This window comes from Camarhynchus parvulus, chromosome 2, assembly GCF_901933205.1.
Source record: "Camarhynchus parvulus chromosome 2, STF_HiC, whole genome shotgun sequence".
Lineage (NCBI taxonomy): Eukaryota > Metazoa > Chordata > Aves > Passeriformes > Thraupidae > Camarhynchus > Camarhynchus parvulus.
The window spans coordinates 38,682,369-38,707,468 of record NC_044572.1 but is presented as its reverse complement, the minus strand read 5'-3'; the positions used below and the strand labels follow the sequence as shown (position 1 = coordinate 38,707,468).

Here is a 25,100-nt window from a genome sequence, read left to right as displayed (position 1 = left end):
TGCCCACATCACCAGCACCGAAAGATTTCCTGGCACTTCTGAGGGAGCAGTGGTTCCCTCTTGTACCAAGAGAAATGCCTTCTCCTGTGTCACTTGCCAGGAGATGTGTCTGTACGGGTAGATGAGCTGGGCCCAGGGTGCACCTCAGACACGTCAAGGTGCTTGGCACCATTTCTTGTGGTGTTAGTGGGGTCCCAAGAGCAGCAGATGTGAGAGCTGATGTGATGAGATGGAGTGAGAGGTGATGTTCCTGTCTCTGCCCAAGCCTGTGCTACTGTAGTCATTGCCATGAGACCACTCATACCTTGGACTTCTTGCAGATCTGGAGGAGCAAAGACAGGAGCAGAAATGTGTTCTGTCATCTTTGAGAGGTGGAGGAGGCATTGCTGCTTGTCAGATAGGAAGTTCCCAGCTACTACCAGTAGGATCATGGACTAAAACTGTTTTCCTGTCCTTATCAGGCAGGAATTTTTTCTCCTGCCAGTAGGCCATCATGAAGATTCCTTAACTGCACATCCAAGCAGATTGCTGTTGCACCCAGCCAATGACAGATTAAATGGTCTGTGTTCATGGGGCTCTGAGACTCTGAGGAATCGTGGACTCATTTATCCATCAATCTTCATGCTTTGAAGCATGCCAGCATCTGCAAGCTTCTTAGTTTAAATGTGATTGATGTAGTTTTATTTTTATGCAGCGTCTTGGGATGCCTACTGAGAAGGGCTCTTAAAATAGGTGTAACTTAATGTGCTGTTCAGACTTCTCATTAATCTGCTTGTCTTTACTCTTACCCAGAGGTAAAATACAAAAGCTACAGAGGGAGGAGTCTGGAATAAAATTATATAAAAGGGGGCTCTGAAATAAAGACATTTATTATTAAGGACTAAGGCTAGGAGTGGAGGAAACAGAACAGGATGTTCAGAAAGTCCAGGCCCTTTGGCATGAGTTAAGGAGCTTGGAAAATAAGCTGGGCTACAGTGAATTTGTGAAACAATGTTTGTCTTCCTAAACTGAATACTGGAAAGGATCCATTTCACACTTTGCCTTTGCCAGCACCCTGATATCTATTGTAGCACTCATCTTCTGGCCTCTATTTTCAGCGAAAAGTTTGACTTTGTGTTTAGAAGTTATTTGTGCGTCTCACTTTCTTATGGCACTAACACGATCATGTTGTGGCTACGGGGATAAACTTTGGAGTCCTAATCTTTGGTCCTGCTGTGCCACCCTGTTTCTGGTGTTTGTATTTCAACTGCAGCAATGTCTAATGGGCTTAAAAGACTCCACTTCCACTTTGCTTCGCTGCTGCTTTGCCTGCATGGGTACATTCAGCAGGGCCAGGACTTGTATCTTATGACTGTCAATATTGTTTAATTTCTAGCACATTCCATGACATGATTTTGGTCCGTGCCAACTAGCACACTCCCAGATGACAGCTGTGGCAGGATGGCGTGGGAGAGACACTGTTCTCAACAGGCATTATTGAAGAGGTAACCATGTTTTGCAGGGGAAAACAGTGTAAAAATGTGGATTGGAACTGGCTTTGCCTTTCTCCCCAGGCCTCTAGACTCTGATGTATTTTATTTACTAGGACCCGTCTCTCCCATTCTTAGCATTTGCGGAAGATACTGAAATACAAACTTTTGCTTCCTCATTGCATCGCTAGGTGCTGTTATCCACAAAAACATCCAGCCACCTCCTCCTTCTCCCTGTGGGCCATCTGCTCAGGCTTACAGCAACACTTCCATAGTGATAAGATTTTATCTTTGAGTAAGAGTCAGGTTAGGGGCACAACTCAAGTTTTATGTCAAGCTAGTTCACGACAAAACCAATCCCTCCGAAACCGAGTGAGCTTTCCAGAGAGTGCTCTTCCATCATGCAGCATGTCTGCACCCAGAGGTACAGCAGTGGCTCACAAAGCCAGTGTTGTCACAGGCCCACAACAGCAAGTTAGATAAGTAATTGCTGTTCTGGTATGTATGTATTTGCTTATCACACAGGGTCATGATGATTGCACATACAGATTGTTCATTTGCTTGCACACATTTTTTTTTTTTATTTCACACCTATAATTCACTCTTCAGGGTTTGTTTGTGGCACTTTACATGAAAATAAGGAATGTTTACTTTTCCCTGTGGGATTTCTAGATTTCTAGTGAAGCCCTCTGATTTCTAGAGAACTCTCTGTTGTGTAAGGGATCACTGAATTCCAGAGCATTGCTGATGCTTTGGCTGAATGTGTTTTTCCAAAAATTGTTTGCATAAGGTGAAATATTCTCTATGTGAAATATTCTTTATAAACCTTGATTGCTCTCTTTCTGACTTAATTTTTTAGTGCCTGAGTTTTTAGTTAAAAATGGAAATATTATTAAAACCATAGTCTTCCTCACTCACTGTTGCAACTATTTCTTCATTTAGGTAGTACATGGTGTGATGTTTGTAGGATGTACATCAACAGTAGCTACAGGCTGCACAGACTTGGGTTTTTGTCTCGAAAGTGATAGGATTAGCTGCACAGTGAGCCTGTATCTATCATGAAGATTTAAGCTCTTGAGCCTGTTCTTGGTGCCACTGGAGCAGCAAAGGAAGAAGCCACTGCTGAGTCATTGGACTAACCAGTGTAGGTGTCTTCATCGTGGCAATCTGTGTACAGCACTGTTATCAAGGGGATTAACGCTGAGAAAAAGGGATTTTGTTGTTAGTGCTAGATGAAAGGGTGCTTTTACAAACTGGTGTGGTGGGCAGGTTTGAGGCTAGTGAGAGCCATGAGAGCCATGATGGTGACAGTCTCACAGAAATTGTTAGGAAAAAGAAAGGCTGTGAGGGGTGCGGGGTCTCCTGTGTAAACTCTGTTTACAGTTGTTGCCAGTCCATGCACTCCTCTCAGTGTTCATTAGCTGAAGAGACTGAAAAGTCAGTCTGGAAGAGATTTGCTGACTACAAGTTTCTGTAGCCTTTGGTGGTGCCAGCTGCAAAAATAGGCAAATCCGGCTGCAGTGGAAGGGCGTGATGGGGCAGCTCCAGCCCAACTGCTACCCTGGAGGCGTTTTGGAGGCTTTGGCTGGAAGCCCTGAAATGCATCTCCCTGGGGAGGACTGCGTTGCAAACAGACCTTGCCCTTCCCTGTCGGTGGATTCCTTTGGCAGTAGGCTGGCATCGGAACACCTAAACATATTTATGATAAACTGCAGTGATTTTTTTTTGCCCCTCTTTGAGATGGATGTGAGATTTGCATTGTGTTCATTAATTCATCTCACATATGACCCTTTCAAAAGGTCTCATTATAGCAGCCATTCATTAATGGTGTCATTGTGCCTGGCTGAAGGCCAGGTGAAAACATGTTTCTCAATTTCTCACTCTTACATGGCCTAAACCAAACATTAACAGCTCCCCATTGATTAAAGTGGATCTTGATTGGATCAAGCCTCCTCTGTTGTAGGAAACAAAGGATGGGAGGAGTAGTTCCTATTTTTCCTTGGAGTTTGACTTTCTTGAAGAGGAGAACTGACAGGTCCTCTGCAGCCCAACCTGACGGAATACCTTTGAAATAGGATATTTGTTTACATGTATAAAGAGATTAGCATTAGAAATAACTTACATAGAAGTTACTTTATGCATGCTTTAGAGGACTTTCTCTTTTCCCACAGAATTATGGTCCTTGGTAACTTGGTCAACTTTGTGTAGGAAAGTCTTTCTGAGAAGGGGTTAATGTACAGGGAGAAAAGTCCACTGAACAAAGCAAGCTCTCTGCTGAAAATGAAGAGTTTAAAAAAACCACAATGCTGCTTTATCTGTTATAATTTTATTGGTTTTTTCCAGGGAATAATTAATCTTTCTTGTTCATCTTATTTACTTACTTTTCATAGGAAAGGGAAACTGTTGGGATCACTCAGTAAACAAGAAGTCTCAATAAGAGCCAATGTTTGCTTCAGGCAGCAATTGGACCACAGCAAATGTAGGCAGGCTGGTGTTAGTTCCCATGAACTGTAATGACACTTAGATTGTTGCTGAACTAAGTATGCAGGTCAATGGGTAGGTCTCTGCGTCCCATACTGGAGCTCTTACTGCTGTATGATTCACTGCTTTTAGGACCTGCATTAGTAAGATTAAAGTCAGTGCTACTTTGCCTACCTAGCTCCTTCCTGCAGGGAATGCAGGGGAAAAATACTTGTGAAATCCTGAGCACACAGAAAAGAAAGAGAGGTCCACACTTAACTTGTTGCAGTGATTTTTGAGGCTTTTCTGCACTTTCCTGTGGGACAAATTGCTGTGTTGCTTCATTTTCGTTGGTGGTGTTCAGACATCAGTTATTCAGTTCCTACCCTTGCACAAGTGCCAAAAATCACAGATGTGGAAATCTTGGGCACTGTGATTTTCACAGCATTCATGACAAAAAGACAGTTGGCGTCAGAGATCAGAGGATCTTTGAATATGAAAAAAACTCTTTTAAGTGTGTTCTTCCTTTGTCAAGGCAGTTGCTCATGCAGCCCACAGCCAAGTGTGAGTGCCCTTAGCTGGAACCCTCTGTGCAGTGTGGTCGTGCTCCTGTTTAGAGTCAATGGGGTTGTTTGCCCCACTGCAGCTCATTACCCAGGCTTTTCATCAGGTGCTGAACTTAATTTGTTTTCTGGAGTTTACTCCCTTAAAAATATGGTAGCCATCAGTAGAAAACCAACTGAAACAAGAAGTGTTGGACATGTTTTCTATTTTAGGTATTATGTGGTTCTATAGCAAATAAAAGGTATAGATTATTTCGTTTTATTCAAGCAAATAATTTACAACAGCTGGTAAGGAAGGGGAGCAGCCGTGAGCTGAAAATAAAATTTACAGCACAATTCCATGTATGTTGTCAGGGAATCATTCCCATGCAACCCAGTAATGGCGCAGAGATTTCAGGGATTATGTTCAGATTAAATGTCATCAAGAGCTGAGCCTTGGCAGTATGCCAGGAAGGTCATATGAGGAAAGTCCCAAACTTTTACACTCAAATAAAATTGTGTTCTGCTTAATAGTGATAATACACTGCAAATTTTAGCACAAAAAATAGGTTAGGAAATATCATAATTTTATATTTAGAATTATCATATTTTTATTTTTAGAACCTTAATTATTTAATTAAGGTTCCAGATTTTTCACTGCTTTTTGGGATTTAAGACTATGTTAGCAATTTTATTTGGGGGTACAGGTTTTTTCTTTTTAGCATGACATTAAGAAACTTCATACCAAAGCTTTTAGAAGTTTTAAAAACTGAAATATTTCATTTTCTAGTTAAACATGAATGAGACAGCAACCTGCTAATACTTCCACAAGTATTATTATTTCCCAGAAACATCCCTGTTATTTTTAAGAAGTCTAAAATGCTGTAATTTCATGGCATTTATGAAAGATTACTTTATTATTGGGAGGGAATGAGAAAATAGTTAACAAATGCATAGTTGAGAATTGCTTTTTCTTTTATTTATCTGTGGCTGGTCTGTACCATTCCAAAATACCTGTGGCATTATGAAGGAATATGCTGACTGTCTAATACTGCATTAAGAATGTGTCATTTTGGTTTAATCTGATCTGTTTACAGTGGATTGGTTTCAACTACGGAAGGGAGTTCTTTCCCTAGGGGATATCTATACATGGAATTGTAGAGCCTTAGCTATACCACTTGAAATAAACACTCTTTTAATCTACTTGCCATCTCTGGAAAAAAAAAAAGCTGAAACTATTTAAAAAGTGATTTCTTAAATCTCTTAAGTGCTCTCAAATGTGATCCTACGATGCATATGCCTAAGGGTATATGATGATTTTTTCGGTATGGTTTCATTTGCTGCCTGGCACTGACCCCAGCAGTGGTGTGGGCACACCCCTTCCTGCTGCCCTTGGTGGGCGTCGGGTCTAACAGAGAGAATTGTCACACGACTTTCTTTTGGGTGCCACCAACCTCCTGAATCAAACCACTGCTGCTGGATTTGATTTTCCACTGAGCTTCAATAAAAAGGGAGCAAAACTTGGAGTCATTAGCCAAAGCAGTGATGAGACTGTGGATTCAGCGCTCCACCTTTATTTTCTAGTTATATATGCATCCCATATTTGTAAACCTTATTTTAGATATGCTGAATATACTTAAGTATGTGCTTATATACCCAAGCATGCATGTGTGTGTAAACATATGTGTGTATGTGCATGCTGAAGTTTATTTTCCCCTTTCCCCTCCTCTCCTCTTTGCTCCTCTCCTCTTGCCTGCTGCAGCAAGACACAAGACAGGGAAGAAAATTGTTTTAGCTGACAAAGGCCAGCATTGCAATGGGAGACTCTACAAACTCATCTTCAGTTCCCTGAAGTGTAGAGGTTGGGAGGTAACGATCAGGAAGGGGTCACAGTGATAACAGTGGGATCAAAAGTCAGGCTTGAAAGCGCCAGGAGATGTGGCTGGGTGCAGCAGCAGGACCCCGGGTTGGGCGCCCAGGCTGCTGAGGCTGAGGTGCTGCCAAGTTCTGCAGAGCAACAGATTCAATTTGTTTGTTATTTATGAAGGGTACGGTATGCAACCCTCAACATGGCAACAGTTCTTTAGAGTGCAGATGTAAGAAATTCCAGTTAGAAGTCAGTCTTTTAAATACTATGAATAAACAAGGTAAATTCATTAATTATTTCAATAAACTTAAAGACCTTATGTTGTACTATTAATTTGTCCTGAATTATTGATAGGATTTTTTCCATTACTTTTCTAGACCTTTATTTAAACTACAGTCAGTAAAATTTTACCATCCTGCAGCCCCAGACACACAGTAATAAATCAACCCTTATTTCCTTATTTGCTTGAGGCTAATTAGACAACAAATAGTCTGTTCACATACATTATTTCTTTGTACTACATCGTATGCAAATATTTCAATTATTATCCTTTTATCTCTATAATATTTTAACAACATGATACAACATGTTTCTCTGATAAATTGAGTTACATAAAAGCAGCTTCACATCTACATAGTGCTTTAACAAAGCATTCCCTCTATTTCAAGTTAAAATGTGTGTTCAGCTTGGGAATATCCTCATAAAGAAACTTAATTTGCCATATTAAGAAACACTTGTGTATTCTTATAAGTTTCAATTTTATTTTTTTTTAAATAATAATTTTATCGCATTTTGGACTCCTGCCTGCCCAGGCTGCCTGGGGCTGGCAAAGGTTTGGTGAGTTGAGTTCTGCAGTTAAATTGAGTTGGTTTCTTGTTTATAAAGGATGTAGCTTGTCTTCCTTGCACCTTTTTCTTTTTTTCCCCCTTCTATGAATATTTATGTAACTGGATGTTTATTTTTTAGTATTAATCCTTAGTGGCTTAAGAAGGACGGCTTTCCCTCTGAAGCTGGTAGAACCCTGAAAACTGATGTTACCCCAGCAGGGTTCATCCAGCTTCGTACCTGTGCAGCGCTGCATCACCAGCAGTTTTTTTGAGCAGCATTGATCCAAGGGCCTGTGAGATCCCTTGGCATGATGCAGCGTCCCTCTGTGTGGTGCCTTGCACGGACAGGTGGGAGTTTTAGTGCCTGTGCTGTCACAAGGATGGCGATGGCAGGTGCTGCCAGGGCACAGGAGGTGACCTGGGTGTGCTGCCCACTCAGTCTGCCTTCCTCAGGAGGAGTTGGATATTGAGTATTCAGGGCTTGCACTGTGTGAGTTTGCACCAGTTGTATCCTGAAGTATTTGAAGTGTTTATCCTAATGTGTAAAGCAAAATATACGAGGCAGGAGCAGGTATGTCTCCCCCCTTCCCAAAGAAGGGGAAGAGAAACACATAAAGACAGAAGAATTAATTTCCTCTTAACTCTGCCTGTACTGTCTCGAGGCTTTTTATAAAACCAAATAGCATCTGTTTGCTGGAGGAGTGTGAAATAGCCAGGTGTCCTTTGTGTAAAAGCAAGTGATTGTAGCCTGAAACATCGCTGCAGACGCTTCATGAGTCAGATCATTCATGACTGCAATAACGAGATTATTCATGGCTGGCTCCTCATTGTGACAATGGTCCTTTGTTTGAAGTCTGCATTGTGTATGTTCTATACTTCCGATTTGAAGATTCCTCCTCTGCTAGAAAACAGCATTGCAGCAGGGAATCAGAAGTGAAGATCAGTGCTGCCAAGTTCAGGATGTTACTCCGTGCTGGAAATAATTGGGAAAGTTCATAGTTGAGTTAAAAGCTGTAACCATGAACTTCAGTGGGATAATACTCCTTCCTGTTGGTCCCGAGGTAGGTTCTTATCTGATTTTTAATGAGTTGTCTCTTGGTTTTGTGGGGTTTTTTTAAAACTCTGTCTTCTTATTAGAACTGGTTAAATACTGCCAAGAGAGTTTTGTTGCTTATGATCATGTAAGAGGTGTTTTGTCTTGATAGTGATGGTCCTTTATGTACACAACCATTTTGTTTAAGGAAAGGAAGAACAAAACCATAGCATTTCTTTCGTGTTCAGAGTGAAGCTAATTTTTAGTTCGCCCATATTCTTAATTTTTTATTAAATTATTCTTGTCTCCATTATATTACTTTCATGAGGTCCCTGTGTTAGGAGGTGATTACATTTTGTGGTGGAACCATGACCAGGGTGTTTTAGACTTAGGTGCTATAATATGGCTTGGATTTGTCTGCTATGCCCCTGGGTGGTCAGACTGAAACCAAGGCACATTGTGCTGCAGATCTTTCTCCCAAGTGGAGCATCCTTATATGATCTTCCTGTGCCTGGTGCATAGAGCAGCTGGGAAGTTCATCCCTGGTGAGGCAGGCTGGGGAGCAGGGGATCCTGGAATCCTCCTGCTCTTCCATCTTGAGGAGTCCCACAGAGCTCGCAGGCAGCTCTGGTGGCTGCATTGAGAGGAGGCTACCTCTGCCACCACTGGGAAGATGATGATGGTGAGCAGGGGATGATTTTTGGGAAAATGGAGAGACCATTCCAGTGTGGCAGCAGCACCTCAGAGGGAATCACGAGAGCTGTTTGCTGCAGTAGTAGAATTGAAAATGACTGTGTTTCCCATGGTCAGCAACTTGAAAGGAAAACAGAGCAAACTCGGTTCTTGAAAAGCACATCTGAAACTAAAATACTGCTTTTGTTTTTACTTTTGATTCCAGCTTTTGTCCTTGAAGCTCAGAGGTTTCCTGGTGTTTTCTTTTGAAACTGTGCTGTTTCATGCAAGGCAAACAAAACTAAAATAAATCCAATGCAAGCATTACAGAGACTCTGTCCTCTATTTGGGCATGTGATTTTTAATTTTTTCCCCCAATTAATTATTACAGTCTACAACAGAAGATTGTTTGAATTGTTTTGGATGTTAGTGATTAATTTTGAACTCGAGTTTAAATTTGAATTCCAGGTCATTTTGTTGCAAGTTCACATAATATTTATATGCTCACATTCAGAAATAAAAAAGAAGGAGTTAATTGTTTGACAGGAAGAATAAAGCATTTGAGTATTCTGTATTGTGTGGGGTTGTTATGACAGACTTCTTTTGGTTGCACAGCATTCAAATTATACATCAGTAGGGTAATAATGCATTATATCATCTGTTGGGACTTCTACAAGCAATTTCATTACTTCATTAAAAATTTACAGTGAAATGAAAGGCACTTTGTGATAGATATAGTAATAATTATACACATATGATTTTGTATAGTGTTATGTAGATCTACATTTTCTGCATCCTATAGCAAGAAATAGATTACTATTCCTCTTGAGATACTTACCAGGTAATTGAATTTAAAACCTGAATTTTTTAATGAAGCTTTTAGTATTTGGATTTTAGCCATTTCAGTTGCAGCTGACAAAAACACTTTCACTGTTATTGGGAAAATAATCAAATTGAGTTTGCTGAAACAGAGATTTTTTTTTGAGACTTGATTTATTTACAAATGAGATTAAATGGGAATGCAATAATACTTTTTGCCCTAAGCAATCAAAAGCAGCAGAGTTTATTTATTACCTTTTCCACACATCTAGATCAGGGCTGTTTAAATTGCAGGTTTCATTTTGGCTTGAACCATGAGCGTATTTGACCTTGCTGTGATTACATTAACTTTCCCCAGTGGTGTTGGAAATGTGGCACATCTTGCTGTTTTTTCCAGTTTCTTGGAGAGTGGATTCACCATTCCTAGGTGTCAAGACTGTGCATGACTCTTGGATAGCCATGAAGATACAGACTGATCTCATAACAAATAGCTGAATAGCCCTTAGTAAATTAACTGAGTAATGCAGATTAATACAGTGTTAACTTGTTATTTACTGCAAAAGCTTATTTCTCTTAATGAAAGGAAAAAAAATAAACTGCAGAAATCTGTTGTCAGTGAACTTTTGACAGTTTTATTTAAAAAATTTGTTTTCTATGAAAATATATAAATTGATATGAAATTGTATAAAACTTTTGTTGTGACCAGAACTTAGTTACCTAGTTTAATAGGTATTAATGTAATTTTTGCTATGCCATGCTTAAGGAAGCCCTAGGATCTTACAGTGGTTATAAGCATTATGAATGTCAGAAAACAGGTTGGGAGTGGGGGGTATTGGCTTCTGACGTAGTCCCCCATGTGTAAAAGTGCAAAATGAGCAGTAATTATATTGTGACTAGGATGACATGTAAAGAGCAGTTGTTGGGATAGGAAAAGGTCTCCTTGGAGAGTTGCTAAGTATCTGATTTCAGTTTTCTTATTTCTTTCTATGTTTAGAGAAATTCACAGATTTGCAGTTGAAGTTTTATAGCAAATATCAGGTTTGAAACTCTTCAGCAGAACTACTGAAGTGTAGTTACTGCGTGTACACAACAGAGGAAAAATCTTGACAAGAAAATCCTCCCATTTCCAGTTTCCTCAAAACTCTTAAAAGAAAGAGTCACATGAAAATATTTTCTTTAAATTGTTTGACAGTGCCATTCAAAAATGAGATGTTTTGTACTCCTACTTGTTGGCTCAAGCACAACCAGATAATGATAATCTTAGACCTGTGATTATTCATTGCTAAATTTATTAATAATGGTACTCTTTCACTCTTGTACAATTGCTTTCCAAAGCAATCTCAGTAGTGAAAGGCAGCCTGCTCATGTTTTCTCTTTTACCACCATAGTGGTTTCCTTTTTTTCTTTTTCTCCTTTTCTCTTTTTTCCCCCCTCTTTTTTCTTTTTCTTTTTCTTTTTCTTTTTCTTTTTCTTTTTCTTTTTCTTTTTTTTTTCTTTTTTTTTTCTTTTTCTTTTCTTTTTTTTTTTTTTTCTTTTTTTTTTTCTTTTTTTTTTTTTTTTTTTTTTTTTTTTTTTTCTTTTTCTTTTTTCTTTTCTTTTTCTTTTTCTTTTCTTTTCTTTTTCTTTTTTTTCTTTTTTTTTTTCTTTTTCTTTTTCTTTTCTTTTTCTTTTTCTTTTTTTTTTCTTTTTCTTTTCCTTTTTCTTTTTCTTTTTCTTTTTCTTTTTCTTTTTTCTTTTTTCTTTTTTTTCTTTTTTCTTTTTTCTTTTTCTTTTCCATTTTTAGTTAATTATTGTATAAAATTATTGTAGCAAATTTCATATTGTAGGAAATTTTAATATACAGCCGTGCTGGGGAAGAGAGTGGAGGGAAATAAGATCAATTGGCCTAAAAGCAAATTGAAGTCTAAAAATGAAGTAAAGCTCTTAACTGAACTGAACTTTGAAATATTTATCTAGATCAGTAATGATTTCCTCTGTGAGCACTGTAAAAAAAAAGGAAATGTGGAATTATTTGCCTAAGGTTGAAGCAAATTGTTATTAGATACATGTCACCACTATCTGTGGGTTATTCAGTGGTTAATATGTAACAATCATTCTTTATAGTAGTCAGTTTATGTGTATCAAATTTTGCTCTTTAGGATCTTCACAAATGTTGAGGAAAGAGTGGGAGAAGAAATTTATTTTCTTAATCTGGTGGGATTAAAAGAAAAGCACTACCACTAAACCTATTTTAGGACTATTTAGAGGAGATTTTTTACACATGCTTTCAACAAAAACATGTTTTCCACTTCTCCCATTTTTTCTCAGTCTGCAATAACTATACCCCAAGGGTGTCTTCATTTCCTTCCAAACTTCTCCTGGGCTTGGGGTTATTCCACCCATACACAGAGACCTCAAAATACTTGTCCACGGAAGTGTTTTTTCTCAAGACCTCTGGAAATCAGTCTTTCCCTGAGACTGAATTGGTCTATTGTTCAGCTCAGCACTACGTAAACAAAAAACCTTCATATTTATTAGGAATGGAAATGTATTTCCATGCTCATGAACTTCTACAGAGAAATCCGTTTGCTCAATCTTCAGTGTAACAACACTGTTGACACAATTTCTGCATGATTAGCATCCTTTTTTGACATTACCAGAAGAATTTGGAATTTGTGGTAAAGGCCAATGCACCACACCACAATAAGGCTGTATTTCTCTGTTTTCCTCTATCTGAACAGTTCTGACTTGGAACAGGTGATGTTACCACATGAGTGAAATATTTAAAGTCACAAAGGTGAAGAGGGGCTGTTTTAACTAGTTTGTCCAGGAGACAACGCTATTAACTTGTCTGCATGTACACACCCTTCTTAATTGCTGAAAACTTCTAAGGAATTTCTGGGTTAGTGTGAGAGCTTGGCTATAGAGTAACTGAACTTCAGAGCCGGAGAAGACCTGAAATTTATCTGGTGCATTGTCATCTGTAGACCACAGAGATGACCTAGATCAAAACTTTACCTGTCGGAAGGGTTTCAGAACAAATAAAAGCAAACGGAATGCAATTTCTGAACTTTGATTAATTTTATTGGATTGTTGCACTTGGAAGGACCCTGGGCAGGCCATTCACAACAGCACCAAAGTGGGCAGTGATCAAGACAAATGTCTTAGTAGGCAGATTCCCAGAAACCTTTTGGAAGCATCCTCTAATCTGGTGGTGTGGCATGTGTGGAATCCCCCAGGGGTTATTGTCATTAACTACTCCCATGAGACTCCTGACAGAGAAGGTTTTTCGACACCAAATGTGAATCATGAAGCGTGCCTTTGATTGATTGCAGCCTCTTGTTTGGGAGTGTAATTAATGCCTGTGTTCAGCTGCCAACACACTGATGTGCAGTGATACTTGAGATGTCACAGAGGGTGTCCCCTTGGCCTCCAGCAGCGGCCCTAGAAGGAAGGGTGTCTCTGTGAGAGATGCCCCATAATATTGGGGTGGCACTTGGAAATAGACAGTGAAAAAAAAGCCCTTCTGTCAGGAGAGCCTTGTGTTATTTAAATTTGTGTAAGAATTTGGGGTGTTTTCCATTTTCATCCTTTTGCCTTTCACTTCTTCCTCCATTATAAATAAAATTTAAATGGTGCTGTAGAAGAGGACTAGATTGACAACAAAGATACCAGCCATTTCTCACAAGGAAAGAATTGTTAGTCTTGGTCTTCATGATGTGGAATAATGGCCAAATGATAAAAATATAGCATTTTTTCTTTAGTCTTTTTGATGCGGAGATTAGCAATTCATAAATTATTTTCTGCTTTGGCTGCTGATATCCTCATTATAAAACTGAAGGGTTCTTAGGGCAGTTCAGTGACGCTTTCAAAGTGTTTCCTCTTGGATGAGATCCAGAGGATTCCAGCATGGTCGTTTTGGCACAGTTGGTTGGTTTTATAAAACAGGTGTCTACATGTGTGTAATAAATACAGTTATGCTGATAAATCTGAACAGATAATTGAAAAGTGTGTTTTACAGCGAACAAAGCTGGTAATTTACCATGTCAGTAAAGCAAAATATAAGCAACATTTCTGTAATGTGTGTAATGTTTAGTAATTCTGTAATTTAATGGCTGTATTGTGTGAGCCATTTTTAAATTCCTGTTCAAGATGTTCTTGATCCAGATGTTCATATATTTTATTTTATTGCTAGCTGCCTTTCAGTTAAAATCTGCAAAACTGATTCTTTTCTTGCTTTACAGTGGTACCAACCAGTCCATGACAAAGGATATAAAATTAATGAGGAAGTGGAGAACTGAATCATACACATTAAAAATATATGTAGTAAATCAAAATCATCAGTAGGCTTGTATTACCAAAGAGTCACTTTTCCAAGTGATGTTCCGGTCTATTCTTTGAAACTAAAAAAGCTTTTTAATCCTGCTCATATCACTTACATCAGACTGTTGCTAGTTAAGTTGTTAAGATTCAGCAATATCTCAGATGACCTGGAAATCTTAGAAAAGCAGACTGGCCATTTTACTGTAATGAATTTCATCATTAGCATTGTGATGTTTTGGGCTCCTTTTATACATTTCCTTCCAAAGTTTTGAAGTCTCAGTCCTTATTTCAGATTAATGCCTTGACCTTATTATCACCATATTCACGTGGAGTCCCATGACCTTCAGAGAAAGGTAGAAGATCTTCAATGTTTTGTAAAGCTCATTAACAGCTGAAGAAAAATTAAACTCAAATAACCTTCATGATTACTGCTACTGAATTAAACAAAGGAAGCATTGCAAGGAGACAGTTTTATTGCACTTACTGTTAGCAAAAGGTCTTCTAAGACCCAAAGGATGTCTTTGGTCATTGTTCCTCAAGTGTGTAACAGATTTCAAGGGTTGCCAACTCTAGGAAGGGCTAGGACCTGTGACCAAAGATTTCAGAGATGCAGGGAGAACTGCTAAAGAAAGTCCTGGATTCTGCAGTGATTTGGGGTGTGTGCTGAAGCTGAGGATCAGTCAGACATGACCAATAGATGAGTATCTATGTGGTGTAACTGTACCCATAAAGTATATCTACATTGTATCTGTACATTCAGGATCTATGAGTTGATATGGCCTTCATAACTCATCAAATGATCATCCAATCCCTCATTCCTTTAAATGCTCTGTAAAAATCCACTATTCTTAAGAATCCACCTGGATGAGAGCTGATAAATGGGATTGTAACAGATTCTTTTCTCCTCTTTAAGGTGTTTTTTTCCTTGCACAAGCTCTGAGAATTGGTCCTGAGGAGACTGATGCTAAGTGCCTTTGTTCAGGAAAGTGCATATATTGCTCCTGTTGCCTCCCTTCCTCCTGCTCAGGATATCCAGCTAGAGCTAAGGGCAGCTTGGTGAATTAACAGCTTTTGCACTTTATTTTGAGGCTGTTTTCATCATCATGAGTTTAGGAGCACAAATTCCCTTTAGGATCTCTCTGCACTGCCAGGTATGAGTGAAAGAGCTGTTCAGTACATGGTCTGAAAAAGCAGGTATATAAATCCTCTTCAAACTGGGAATATAATTTCAAGTAAAGAACTTCTTTTATGTCCCTTGATGCATTGATAGTCAGTTAATCTTGTTCTCTTAGCTGAGTATTGTGGGGGGTCTTCAGACCTAAATTCAAATGTCTAAGGAGAGTTAGGATCTGTAGATGAAAGGCTTGATGTCCATGCAAAACACAGTGAGAACAATTTTGTGTGTTGTGCTTAGATTCAGCTGTAATTATGTTTTGTGACCAAGAGGAGGAAGGAAGTGTAATTTACAGTGTTGAGATTTGTGAAGCTTTCCATTAGTTTTGACACAAAAGCAGTTTTGGAGCTCTTGTATTGTGTGCTGCAAATCTCCCCTAGATTAAAGTAATATGGAGAGAGCAAGAAAACCATAATATTGACCACCATGCTTATAAGAGTGTTGTGTGATAATCCATTCTAAATTGAATAGTGATGTACAAGTTGTGTGTATGTTCTTGATTAGGGTTTTGTTGGTTCATTGGGGTTTGGGTTTTTTTTGGTTTTGGGGTTTTTTTTTGTTTGTTTGGTTGGTTTTGGTTTTGGTTTTTTTTGGGGGGTGGTGTGTGTGTGGGGGGGGTTGAAATCTAAAGTTCCAAGATATACAACTATTGAAATTTTTTTTTAAGAATTAATGTTAAACTCTATACTTGCTGCCAAGTCAACACATAAAAATAAATGAAACACTCACACAAACATTCTGCTTACCATTTCTGTGCTCAGAAAGATTTGAGTATTTATTGCCTCTCTCAGCCAATATGTAATGACCCAGCATTTCTGCTGCTGAACAAGATTGTTTTGTTGTGCAAAATTGATGATACTAATTATTCTACCTGAGCTGTTTTCTTATGTCTCTGCCTAGTACATTGGTGGTGATGTGGGAGTAAGATTCCAAGGCTTAAGTGCCTGAACTTCTTGCAGTAAATCTGACAAGAATCACAGAATATGCTGAGTTGGAAGAGATCCACAAGTCCAACTCTTGGGGATGGTCCTGCCACAGAGCATTGTCCAAATGCTTCTTGGACCCTGTCAGGTTTGGTGCTGTCACTATTTCCCTGGGGTGGTTCCAGTGCCCAACCACCCTCTAGGTGAGGAGCCTTTTCCTAATATCCAACCTAAACCTCCCCTGACACATCTTCAGGCCATTCCTTTGGGTCCTGTCACTGGTCACCAGAGAGAAGAGATCAGTGCCTGCCCCTCCTCTTCCCTTCATGAGCCTCTTCATCTCAAGAGCATGCACAGGGTGCATCAGATCATGAGTGTATGTTATGGGTGTTATGCTTGTAGTGTCTTGGACCTTATCTGTATTAGAATATTGGAGGGTTTATGCCCTACAGATTGAATATGAGTGGAATGAATGAAGAATTGGATGGGATTCCAACACCAGCTTTTGAGTGTAACTGGATTGAGATTACTCTGCTTCTGGTTTAGACCTAGAAAAGTTTCTAGAAACCTCAACTAAACAGAAATGGGGACTTGATTTATCATCTGGTAAATCGAGAACAGTCCTGTGCTTTTGGCTCAGCCACTGCATACATTCTCCATTGTAATATGATCAATGCAAATGTAGTTTATACCATATATTAGTGTCTTGTTCTTGGATGGATACAGCCTCAAAGTTGCATATTATCTTTAAAACAGTGAATGGTGATGGACAGAAAATATGAGACAGACCAGACTAAGGAAGGACAATTTAGGTTTTATTGATGATACCTCCAGAATTGCACTGGTTTTTTGTCAGTGTGAAGTACATACAGTACTAGCAAGACCATTCATGCCAGCCTTGCCTTGTGATTTTTCAGTGATGATGCACAGCCTTTTGTACCAGAAGAGAAAGAAGTCTGCAGGGAAAGAAGTTCATTAAGTCCTTTACAGATACATATGAAATATGCAATAAATAAAATCTTTTGAGAGTGCTACTTAAGGTTATAGTGTTCATATGTCAAGCTCAGAAGAAAAGTCCAATTACAATCCCCATGCAATGAGTGGTTTATGTGATGTGTGCAGTACCAGTATCATAATTATTTTCTTCTCCTGATATATTGGTAATTTACTGAATAGTGGCATGAGGTAGTGATTTCTTTTTATGGCTGTCTAAGATCATGGTATAGGATTAATGCTTCATATTCTTCACACTGAAATGGTTTGGATGCCTTCTGTATTTTATTGAGGTCTAGTGCTATACATAAATGTATTTTACCTTACTGATTTATCAGCTTTTCATAACCATATCTGAATTGTCACAAATACCCTCCTATACCAAAGCATTCAGCTTGTGTTGTAGTCACTCAGACACCTTCCTCACAGCTGCCTGTCCTGTATGATCATCTGTGCTTTTATTCTCTGACAGAAAGTGTAATTAGAGAACAATGATTTAGCTTTTGGTTTGACATACTCTAAAAACTTACTACAGTACGCTTTCATCTGCTGCTGTTGTCTTATCCAAGTGTTAGGTATCTCTTGTTTTTCTCCAGTTTATTTCCCAGCTCTCTCAGAGGTGAAAGGCTCTGTCCATTAGCCATATAAAACATTGTTGTCTAGGCGGGGAAGAGTTATTTCTCTTAGTCAGCCTAGTGTGGGAATTTGGAGAGACAGAATGTAATTAATTATCAGGCTTGAATTTTGGCCAAGGCTCTGTTAGAGATGAGAGTTACAGTTTATGAATTTCTTTCATTCTTGTGAGGATAGGATGAGCAGGAGGGAGGCAAGAGCGGGGTTTTATGCAAACATAGAAGTTTGGGCTCTTGCTGTGGCAGCGTGTTTCAGTTGTCATCATGTTAAACTGGACTGTTTTATGTGGCTGTGGCAGGAGAATGGGGGGTAAAAATGATAGCACAGCTTCGAATGAAATTGTTTGCAGGGGAAAAAATGGTTAATTATACATAAATCAAGCTCACAAAAGCCAACCAGAGCATGAAAGAGCTACAGTGCATGCCCTCTGCCTTTCACAGACTCTTTCCAATTCACTTGGTGCTTTGTGTTGCTTTTCTGAGGCAAGTCTTTTCTCTTTATGTGCACCAACACACATTTTGTCATAGTTTGTTGATTGTAATTTTGGGACCAGATCTAGCAAGTTTCTAGTAGGCTGTTTAGCAATTAGATCAAATATAAATTGAGAAGTTGCTGTATAAGTTACATTTTATAATTCCTCTACCATGTCTAGAGTTAATTTTGTAGGGAAGGAATAATCACAGAGACAAGTATTAAGACTGAACACATCCAGAATTAGAGGGGAGGAGAAGCTATGTGTCCACCAAGGCCATTTTTCTGCAGTGTTATTGGGAGTATATGCCAGCCAGCACTGAAGGAAATAGTCTTATGTAATGGAGAAACCTCTTATACAAAGGACTGGAGAGTAGATGATCTGTTTTTGACAAATACCTCTCCTGTGAATTTTCAGTTGTGCTCCTTTTTACCATTAAAATTCTTCAAATGTTATCTAATAGTTTATATTAAAATGATGGAAGAAAGTAATTCAAGGTTCTAACTTTTCAGAATCTCTTGCTTTTATGGATTTGTTTTCTGAAATGCATGATATGCCAAGTCCCAATATGTCTCAGTTCTTAATAAGAAAATAATAATTCACAGAGAATGAGATCTGTTTTTCTTCTAAGGAAATGCTTGCATTCTGAAAAGGTTGTAGTGGTATACTGTGTAATGGTTCCCTTGTCCTTGTAAAACAAAATGTACTTTCTCCTGTTAAAATTAGAACTACTTAAGAGATGCCACACTTGGTATGAAATTGCAAATAGTCTCTCCTGGGAGAAGGTGATTTTCCTTGCTGAAGGAAAGTTGGCATTGATAAGCATATAATCCATGAAAATGGTGTTGTCATAAAAATGGATATTGAAGTTTCTGTCTGTGAGAATAAATAATACTGTAGGGGGTAGCAAGAAAAGAAGGGTGCAACTGCACAGCCAGTGTTCCTCTCCATCTTCTGCCTTTAGGACTAATTAATCATGTAATCAACTAGTTGGCCGAAGTGGAATTCACTGTTGAAAGGAGAACAGGTGAATGAGATAGAAAGTGAGCTGAAAATTGAAAGAAAAACATCTGTGTATCTTTCAAAGACTAATCACTGGGTACAACCTTGAACCCCCAGTCACAGGAAGTTTTCTGCCGCATTTTGTTCCATTTCAGCTCTGGACTATGGTGTAGTTGCACATGCAATGCCCTCTCTCTGTTGAGCAATCAGCACCATAAAGGCCAATAATTAACCAACACTTGGCTACTGATCAAAAATCACCGCAGAAATCAGAGAAAACCATCACAAATTCTCCTGTGCTGAGGCAGATTACCCATGGCACTCTTTGCCCACAGAGGACAGCAGTTCAGGGCTGCCCTGTCCTTGCCTTCTGACCCTGGGTGTGCTGGCATGGTGCAGCTGTGATGGAGCAAACTCTCCAGGGCAGGGTCCAAGCTGAGGCTGCTCTCAAGGCAGAGGCAGGGGGTTTCTAGCCCACATGGATGGTTTCCTGCTACCAGGGCTGGGTAAAAGGTGGTGTGTGCCAGGCTACAAGTAGCTACAAAATAAACACACAGATTGACCTTCAGAAGGGCTTTTGTTTAATGTTTTGTTCTCAGTTGTGATGAGTAGCTCCTGTGTCCTCTACGCAAGACTGATAAAACGAAGTTGTACATAGCTGGATTTGTAAGGGAAGATTTACAAAGGCATATTTCCTTAAAAAACTCTGTAAAACTATCTACCTGATTGCTGTAAGAGGTACCTCAGACCATGTTTCTCATTTTTTATATGCACATTTCTAATCATGGAAACAGGGGGTGTATTTTTAAATACGTGTTAAAAAGAGGGATCTTTTCCCAATAAACAGAGGTTTATTTCTGACTGCAGTTTTGGGGATGTTTCAGGTCTCAGTAACAGGAGGCCTGTGTGGAGTGGCCTAAATATTTAGGAACAGCATGTTTTAGTCAGTATCTGAGAACATTAGCTTTGAGTTGTACATTTCCGACCCCAAAAGTTATTATTCATTTTATTTTGCTTAAGTGAATAAAGTGCACACACGCAACAAACAGAGTTTGCAAAGTCAAGTGCTGTACCCCACCCATGACCCTGTCTGTTTCCTTTCATCATAAACTCATTATCAGTCAGCTAAATCCTCTTCTTTTTAATCTCTTCAGGGGATCCCACTCCCTTCTTCTGCATAACTGGTCTGTATGGGCCAGATATACCTAAATTCTCCTCCTCTTTCCAGCAGTTCTTCCCTGTAGGAGTGTGGGTCACCCTGGTCCCACTCTCTGTGCTGCCTGACCTCTATCCTGGGCTGTGGCACAGGCAGCAGCAATGGCAGCAAAGGCATCTCAGCTTCCTCTCTTTGCATGAGGATAATGCTGGAACCCAGCATTGAACCCAGTATCTAGCACCTCTCACAAGTTTGCAGACATTTGGAGTGTCATCACTGGCCTGGCAAGAGCCACTTCCCTGACTGAAACATATCCTCTACTATTTAAAACAAGAGGGATATTTGAATTCTTGAAGATAATATTTTCTCTTGGCAAAACAGTGTCCTTTTTTTTTCCTGGCTTCTATCTTAGAAATAACCAAACCATTTTGGTTAATATAAGAAAAAAATAGCCTGAACCATGCAGTCAACGTGGAAAGTTTCAGCCCAAGCAATTAATCTGGCAAAATTATAAGCAAGCGAAAATCAGATTTGTAGGAAGCATTGGATAATCCTTAGTAATAGTCTGTGTCACAGCTCCCACCTGTGTGTGTTGAATTCACAAAACCACTTTCTTGTCAACATGCGTGCAACTTGCACACAGACTCATCCAGTGTATTCTGCTGAAATGCATATCTCTTAAATAAATAATCCACTTAACATGCATAAGAATCACTCAATATGACTGCAGCTAATGGCATGTGTTGTTAAACCTGTTAATTGCTTATCATCTGTTTGCATAGATTGTGTTTTATAACAGCAAGTGGAGGACCGAATGCTTAGTTATCCTTTATAATTGTTCCTGTTAGACATGTTTTAATAATTATAAAATGTTTGTCCATCCTCAAAAACATACAGTAAATTTATAATATAAAAGCTCAGTAATTGAAATGCTATTGTGACACAGAAATCTGTCTAGAAATTAATGGTTCAGGAAAACAATAAGTTAGTGCAAAGCCTTGAGTCCTCATTCTCCTAATACATCATTTTGTTTATTTCCATACATATTTCATACTGTTGTTCGCAGTGGGAGTCAGAGGAAGCCTTTGGCTGAATATTCTCTACCCCTAGCTAAGAGACTCTGTTGTGTTTTCATTTCATTTGCCTCACATAATTACTCACTGTTAATTTCAAAAAGCCTTTGATATTTCTGCATGTGTGTGTCCTAAACAACAAGCTGATCCATAATGCAGCATGATTTATTGCCTTCTGACCTTACCACAGCTTCTCCTTGTGGAAAACAGCTTACAAATCTGGGTGTTAACTGCAGCTCGAGTAGCACAGAAAACTTTCTTCCTGTGTGCACTACCTGCATTCCTGGACAAGGTCAGTGATCTGGTCAAGTGAAGGTTTTTTGTTTGGATGGTCTGTCCTGCCCACATTCCTTATAATAATTTTTTTTCCCCTATATTCAAGTATGCTTCCCAAACCAACTCTGCGTGTGCGGAGAAGTCTTGCTGTTTACTGCGACTGCAGGCAGGCAATGCAGTGCATCTAGGCTGAGTACTCCTAGGACCAGATGGAAAATGCCAGTGTGCTGTGGAAAAACAGCAGCAAGCATGAACACCTTTCCTTCAGCTTGTTTTGATGGGCAAACATTGTGCCACCAGAACAAGTCTGATGTAAGGGATACTGGGGCAGGAAGGCTGAAACTTACCAGGGAGACATGGAAAAGGAAGGTGATGTGCAGAGAACATTGCCTTAAAGCTTATAATTTTCAGAGAAGGTGTCTGCAGGAATGCTGTAGGTGTGTAGGAATGAAGATCTCAGGAGGTTGCACTGGCTGTACCCTGGGATTTACACCCATTTGTGGGAGGAGTCTTCTCACAATCTCTACCTTGTAGGTAGAACTGTATAAATTTAGGTGGCCTAATTGAACCAGAAAATCATTGCCCAGCATTGAAAAGTTGGAGTTAGGAATTTGAGTCCAGGAATCTCTGCTACTTGTTTCTCTTGTAGATAGAGTAGATACTTGTTGCTTAAGGTACACAGGAGGGAAAGGGTTAGAAGAAAAAAAAGTAAGCACAGATTTTGGAAATCCAGTGTCTTTGCACAAGACATATGACCAAAGTATGCTAGAAACCTTTTGTGAGAGAAAGAGAGAGAATGTGCAGTTAAAATAGTAATTTGTTGCTCAGGCAAGTTCTTTTGGAAGGAGGTGGCTGACTGAATCTCCAGGTGCTGATGGTGAGAGAGGCAGTGGTTACTTTTCTGGTTCTGCCAGAACTGATGCCTTGTGAAGGCTGACCTAGAACAGAGGCTAGACAGAGCTAAAGAATAAAGCAGGTATTTATTAAAAGGCCTCAAAGGATGCACCTTGGGCAGCACAAGAGCCCAGCCAGGGCTACACCCAAGATGAACCCAAAATGGTCACAAAATGGACAACCAGTCATGAGGTCTCTCACTTTTAAAGTTCTGGTCCATCAGCATATTGGAGTTAATTGCCCAATTGTAGCTTTAGGTTATGAAGTCCCATCCCTCTAGTTTTTCTCTCTTCAGTCCACATTGTTTATGCTCTTGGGGCTGAAATTTGGATCAGTTGTCCTTGGTCCCAAGTTAGAAGAGGAATTGTTTTGTCTAGCTGCTCTGTGAACAGAGCTTACCATCCCTTAATATGAAGTTCAGAACTACACACTAAAGCAGTACAGAATCTGAAAAATATAAAAGCTTAAACCTAAGGCATCATGCTCACTGCCATGGCTTGGCCAGTTTTACCTCCTCTGTCAGCCTTTTCAAGGTGAGCAGAGCCAAGGAGGATTTTAAAATGGCACCATGCCTTGCAGTCAGTTCCAGAGTAAATGGAAATAATGGAAAAAGTAATAAGAAGGTGGCAGTAGTGGGGCAGGAAGAGAAAAAGAGAGAGCACAGTGGTACTGCTCTGTTCTGTGGGAATGAAGGATTACACGTTAGGGGAAAAGCTGGCTCTCATGTGTGTGGAGATCTGCCGCACACATGCTCATGTGCTGATCATGGTCAGTGACCTCATCCATATGCAGGCCTGGATATCACAGTGGTTGGGGTTTGCCAGCCAAGGACTGACTCTGGAGGAAAGTGAAGACTGGCTGGTTTTGGCAGAGAATCCCCACTCTTTGCGGAGTCACTTGGAATCTTGTGAAGACCATGAATCTTAGAGTCTTTTCTTTGCAGGGCTTTAAAGGTGCATGGCAGATGAAAGAAGTTCATTTGCTGGTTATTTTATTCCTCAACTAAATCTGCTTTCTATTTGTACCTGCATGAGCTCACTGATTTGCATTCCTGTGATGTGCTCTTTCTCTTTTATTTTTTTGGGCTATCTTACTGTAGAGTCCCCAAAATCCAATACTCTACTACGTCCACTGAGACACAGAGGTATAGTGATACCCATTCCGTATGCAGGAATGATGGGAATGACCTTGGAAAGGGTCATGACAGTCTGGATCAGTGATACAAGTCTCGGCTGAAGCCTCTGTCCCTGCAGGTGCTCTCAGTTGCATGCAGGGTCACCAAGCTGTGTGAGCTGGGGCTTGTCCTGTAACTCAGCGTTTCCAGGCAGGGAAAGGCATGCTAACAGGACTGCTCTTTCCCAGCAGTGCTGCTCAGCTCTGTGCAGGACACGCCAAGTCCTTATTAACACCTTTTGCTCACTCTTGACATAGCTCTGGGATGGCATTTCCATTTAGAGGGACTGATTTTTAGGTACCTTTCATAGTTCTGCATCTAGCAGTACTTGCTAAAGCATACAATAAGTATATATGAAACTCTCCTGTGGTCTCCACAGCTCTGCAGTAAAGGTAGAACTGGAGATCCCAAGAGACAGAGCATTTTCCCATAAATTCTTTGCCCTGTCTGTTTTCAAATTAACTGGTGATGGATGAGGGGGAAGAGGAAGAGAAAGAATAGCATAATAAAACTCCCCCGTTGCATCACTTAAAATTCTCAAGGAATGTTCATAAAAATCAATGTTGCTTCTCTTCAAGCTGCTGGGGGCCAAGTCTTTAATCAATTAAATTCTCATTTTTAGATTTATTTTTTTTTAGCAAGGCTTCTTGCTGTCTTTGTGCTGTTATGTGTGTCTGGTGTTACTTTTCTAGCCAAACTATTGGGTAAGTTTTGCATATTTTAGGTATATACTAGATAAGCAAATAATAATGGGAAACATGAAAGTATGGTTTACATTAGGAATTAAAAGTTGATGTAATCTGAATGGGAGCCACATGAGTTTGAATTGTTTGGCTAGTTTAGTTCATGCAATTGGGAAAATAATGGAAAGGAAATGTAAGTATGTGTGGTACATTTGGTTACCGTGGATCAAGCAGAATATCATCTAAAATTTTGTATTTCTTTTTGTGATAATCCTTTCTAGTCTTAGGGGGGCAATCAAGATAAAATAAGATCTGTGAACTGCCATTTTCCCTGTAAGCTATAAAAAACTTATTCTGGTAATTTGTTCATGAGTAGGTGAACATGGCTGTTCCTATTGTATTCCTAATTTTCATTTTGAATAAGGATATTAATCTAGCAGGCTGTACTTGATTTGTCTTTCATAAAAAAACAACTGGTGGGATATGTGTAGGCCAGATAGGAATAATTTTATCTGCAGGTACTTTCTTCTTTAATAACAAGTCGTCCCTTTTTCTCAGAGTAGTTTATCCCACTACTTTTTTCACCCATTTCAACTCCACCAAGGGCTGGTATCCTGAGGAGACCTCCATTCCTTGCGTTTGTGCCTGACCTCCCA

General features: G+C 39.5%; 1 protein-coding gene across 3 annotated transcripts in view; it reads left to right on the top strand.

Annotated features, from left to right (window-relative positions):
* THRB (thyroid hormone receptor beta) overlaps nucleotides 1–25,100 on the top strand; it is a 154,916-nt gene that overhangs the window by 46,328 nt on the left and 83,488 nt on the right. The window lies entirely within an intron of this gene.